Source organism: Protopterus annectens, chromosome 1.part0 (genome assembly GCF_019279795.1).
Source record: "Protopterus annectens isolate FY-2018-M chromosome 1.part0, PAN1.0, whole genome shotgun sequence".
NCBI lineage: Eukaryota > Metazoa > Chordata > Ceratodontiformes > Protopteridae > Protopterus > Protopterus annectens.
In genome coordinates this window covers 86,759,828-86,764,442 of record NC_056725.1, presented here as the reverse complement: position 1 = coordinate 86,764,442, position 4,615 = coordinate 86,759,828, and the positions used below count along the sequence as shown (strand labels likewise).

The 4,615-nt window shown below is 46.7% G+C and overlaps 1 non-coding gene across 1 annotated transcript; it reads left to right on the top strand.

Moving 5' to 3' along the window:
- Nucleotides 1-1,286: 1,286 nt before the first annotated feature.
- Nucleotides 1,287-1,360, top strand: TRNAI-AAU. Its single transcript has one exon. It is a non-coding gene; the product is annotated as a tRNA-Ile (tRNA).
- The last annotated feature ends 3,255 nt before the right edge of the window (nucleotides 1,361-4,615 follow it).

The following is a 4,615-nucleotide window of genomic DNA, read 5'->3' as shown; positions in this document are numbered from 1 at the left end:
TATATTTTAGGCCTGCACTCTCACAGCATTGTTCCACGCCGTTAGCACAAGACATACATCATGTTTTTCTGCTCAGGCTCTTGTGTCCGCTTCTCATCCGGGGCACAGACAGTGCAGCACCTTGCTCAGTGTTGTCAGCATCCCTGGCCATACCTGATCCCGTCTGCATCCTTACTTACTGCTAAAGCTGCAAGCACTTTGTAGTGATTCCGAAAGTGACTTCTTGAAAACTATTTCCCATATTGCATGCAAAGGACTATGCAGATGCATGCAGGTTTGCAAATGACATTGACATGACATAATCCTTTTAACCAGGAGAGTGCCTGTTCAAAGTTTCCTTACTTCATCGTTCCTAAGCTGTAACTTGTGTGACTAGTATTCGAAAGACAAAGTAAATGAAGATAATTTATTGAGGAAGAATATTTTTGCAGACGCTACAGCGCAATCGGTTTTCAGTTTCCTGAGCATGTCACTGGATTGCGAACGAATCGGGCCAAATACTGGGGAATATGACCCGTCCAGACATAGCTGCCGATGCCCTATGGAATAGGCAGGTGTGACAAAAGGTCCGAAAAATGCAAATTGCATTGCCCTGTCGAAAGGCAGACAACAGTGAACAGATATGTTTAAAAAAAAAGGCCATCAGAAGCGTGGGGTGAGTGACTGTGTAGCTCTGCGGTTAGAGCCCTGGTCTCGTAAGCTCGAGTCGTGAGATCCAATCTTGCCAGGGCCTGTGGCTTCATCTTCTCCTGCTGTGTGTGGAAGGACAGCTGCTTGTAGGCACTGTTTTCTGGATGCAGCATTCAGAAGGTAGCGTGTGCCATCTCATTTCTACCTCGCAATGAAATACAGAGTTTTTGCTGCTCAGACTCTTGCAATTGCTTGCCAATCAGCTCCACGGACACTGCACCATCCTGGTAGACTTTTGTCAGCAGCTGTGCTTCAGACGGGACACTTATTTGAGTTCCAGTCCGATCCCTGCATACCGCCAAAGCTTTGAGTTACTTTCTAGAAACCCGAAAGCATCAACTTCCTAGCTGAAAAGAAACAAACATCATAAGAAGCAATTTAAGTCACAGGTTCAAAGAAATGAGGTAATTCAGATCAACATTCTCAGTGGAAACTGAATAGTCAAATGTTTGACAGATACTAGCTGTCATCTGTCAAGAGTATTAATCTGGTAGCATGATGAGCTGAGTCAGGGCACCCTTTACACATAATTGTTCACACTGTCCTTGACATCAGTTACCATGCTGATGGAGCTCGAGGGGCACTCTTACCCACAGGGCCGGTTAGCTCAGTTGGTTAGAGCGTGGTGCTAATAACGCCAAGGTCGCGGGTTCAATCCCCGTACGGGCCAGCTACCTTTTGGTGGGGCAATGTGCACACAATTAGTACTAGGACCGGAGGCTCAAAGTCAGCCAGGGATTGACCTGTATCTCACAGTCACAGCCTGACAGGGCGCACCTTCGAGACTGACCTCTGTTCCATGGTACTGGGAAGCTCTGCCTGTTGCCCTCATGTCTGGGCGCAACCCTGCTTAAGAGTCTGATCTCTGCCTTGTCTCGCAGCTCCAGACTGACTGTTTTCAATCTTGCCTTCTGTTCGTATTCCTTTCAAGTGCTGTCTGGGTAAGTTTCTTCTTCTGCTCCCAGTTACCTCTTAAGCACGTGCAGGATGACCAGTTACACTGGCCTAGTCACAAACTGCCCCCCCCCCACCATCATACCTCCCCTTCGTTTTGTGGAATGCATTGCAGAATAGTGAACTGAGAAGAGCCAATTCAGTAACTCTGTTAACAGACGAGAACAAGAAAAAAAAGAGTGTCTGATGAAGAGATTCCTTCTTGAGCAAAGCTGTGCTGCATGCAGCGATTTAAGCCTTGCTAGTGCACTGGCTAAGGAGTCGCTGTAGACCAGAGGTCATACGCTTGAATCCTCTGAGCTCTTACCTGAGAAAGAGGTGCTGAAGAAGACCCAATTCAGTTATTCTAAAAAAAAAAAAAAAAAAAAAAAAAATGACTGGAAGGGATTTTCTCTTGAAGAAAGCTGTGCAGAACACTGCCACCTTGAGGCTTGCTAGCATAGTGGTTAAAGTGCTGGTTTTGAAGACTGAGGGTCATGAGTTTGAATCCCTGAAGCTCTTGCCTGAGAAAGATGTGTCTCAGCTGTCGAACACCTGTAGTCAGATGAGTTTTAGGCACTATATTTTAGGCCTGCACTCTCACAGCATTGTTCCACCCCCTACTAGCACAAGACATACATCATGTTTTTCTGCTCAGGCTCTTGTGTCCGCTTCTCATCCGTGGCACAGACAGTGCAGCACCTTGCTCAGTGTTGTCAGCATCCCTGGCCATACCTGACCCGGGTCTGCATCCTTACTTACTGCTAAAGCTGCAAGCACTTTGTAGTGATTCAAAGTGACTTCTTGAAAACTATTTCCCATATTGCATGCAAAGGACTATGCAGATGCATGCAGGTTTGCAAATGACATTGACATGACATAATCCTTTTAACCAGGAGAGTGCCTGTTCAAAGTTTCCTTACTTCATCGTTTCCTAAGCTGTAACTTGTGTGACTAGTATTCAAAGACAAAGTAAATGAAGATAATTTATTGAGGAAGAATATTTTTGCAGACGCTACACCCAATCGGTTTCCAGTTTCGTGAGCATGTCACTGGATTGCCAATGTACCGGGCCATATACTGGGCAATATGGCGCCTGGTCATAGCTGCCCATGCCCTTATGGAATAGGCAGGTGTGAAAAAAGGCCCAAAAAAATGCAAATTGCATTGCCCTGTCGAAAGGCAAACAACAGTGAACAGATATGTTTAAAAAAAAGGCCATCAGAAGCGTGGGGTGAGTGACTGTGTAGCTCTGTTAGAGCCCTGGTCTCGTAAGGGTCGAGTCGGAGATCCAATCTTGCCAGGGCCTGTGGCTTCATCTTCTCCTGCTGTGTGTGGAAGGACAGCTGCTTGTAGGCACTGTTTTCTGGATGCAGCATTCAGAAGGTAGCGTGTGCCATCTCATTTCTACCTCGCAATGAAATACAGAGTTTTTGCTGCTCAGACTCTTGCAATTGCTTGCCAATCAGCTCCACGGACACTGCACCATCCTGGTAGACTTTTGTCAGCAGCTGTGCTTCAGACTGGGCACTTATTTGAGTTCCAGTCCGGATCCCTGCATACCGCCCAAAGCTTTGAGTTACTTTCTAGGAAACCCGAAAGCATCAGCTTCCTAGCTGAAAGAAACAGAGCATCATGAAGCAATTTAAGTCACAGGTTCAAAGAAATGAAGGTAATTCAGATCAGCATTCTCAGTGGAGAGCTGAATAGTCAAATGTTTGACAGATACTAGCTGTCATCTGTCAAGGAGTATTGATACAGTAGCACTTGTTGAGCTGAGTCAGGGCACCCTTTCCCCATAATTGTTCACACTGTCCTTGACATCAGTTACCATGCTGATGGAGCTCGAGGGGCACTCTTACCTACAGGGCCCGGGTTTGCTCAGTTGGTTAGAGCGGGGGCTAATAACGCCAAGGTCGGGTTCGATCCCCCCACGGGCCAGCTACCTTTGGTGGGGCAATGTGCACACAATTAGTACTAGGACCGGGGGCTCAAAGTCAGCCAGGGATTGACCTGTATCTCACAGTCACAGCCTGACAGGGCGCCGAGACTGACCTCTGTTCCATGGTACTGGGAAGCTCTGCCTGTTGCCCCCCATGTCTGGGCCAACCCTGCTTAAGAGTCTGATCTCTGCCTTGTCTCGCAGCTCCAGACTGACTGTTTTCAATCTTGCCTTCTTTTGTATTCCTTTCAAGTGCTGTCTCGCTAAGTTTCTTCTTCTGCTCCCAGTTACCTCTTAAGCACGTGCAGGATGACCAGTTACACTGGCCTAGTCACAAACTGCCCCCCCCCCCCCCATCATACCTCCCCTTCGTTTTGTGGAATGCATTGCAGAATAGTGAACTGAGAAGAGCCAATTCAGTAACTCTGTTAACAGACAAAAACAAAAAAAAAAAGAGTGACAGATGAAAAGATTCCTTCTTGAACAAAGCTGTGCTGCATGCAGCGTATTTAAGCCTTGCTAGTGCACTGGCTAAGGAGTCGTTGTGTAGACCAGAGGTCATACGTTTGAATCCTCTGAGCTCTTACCTGAGAAAGATGTGCTGAAGAAGAGCCAATTCAGTTATTCTAAAAAAAAAAAAAAAAAAAAAAAAATGACTGGAAGGGATTTTCTCTTGAAGAAAGCTGTGCAGAACACTGCCACCTTGAGGCTTGCTAGCATAGTGGTTAAAGTGCTGGTTTTGAAGACTGAGGGTCATGAGTTTGAATCCCTGAAGCTCTTGCCTGAGAAAGATGTGTCTCAGCTGTCGTAACACCTGTAGTCAGATGAGTTTTAGGCACTATATTTTAGGCCTGCACTCTCACAGCATTGTTCCACGCCATACTAGCACAAGACATACATCATGTTTTTCTGCTCAGGCTCTTGTGTCCGCTTCTCATCCGTGGCACAGACAGTGCAGCACCTTGCTCAGTGTTGTCAGCATCCCTGGCCATACCTGATCCGTCTGCATCCTTACTTACTGCTAAAGCTGCAAGCACTTTGTAGTGATTC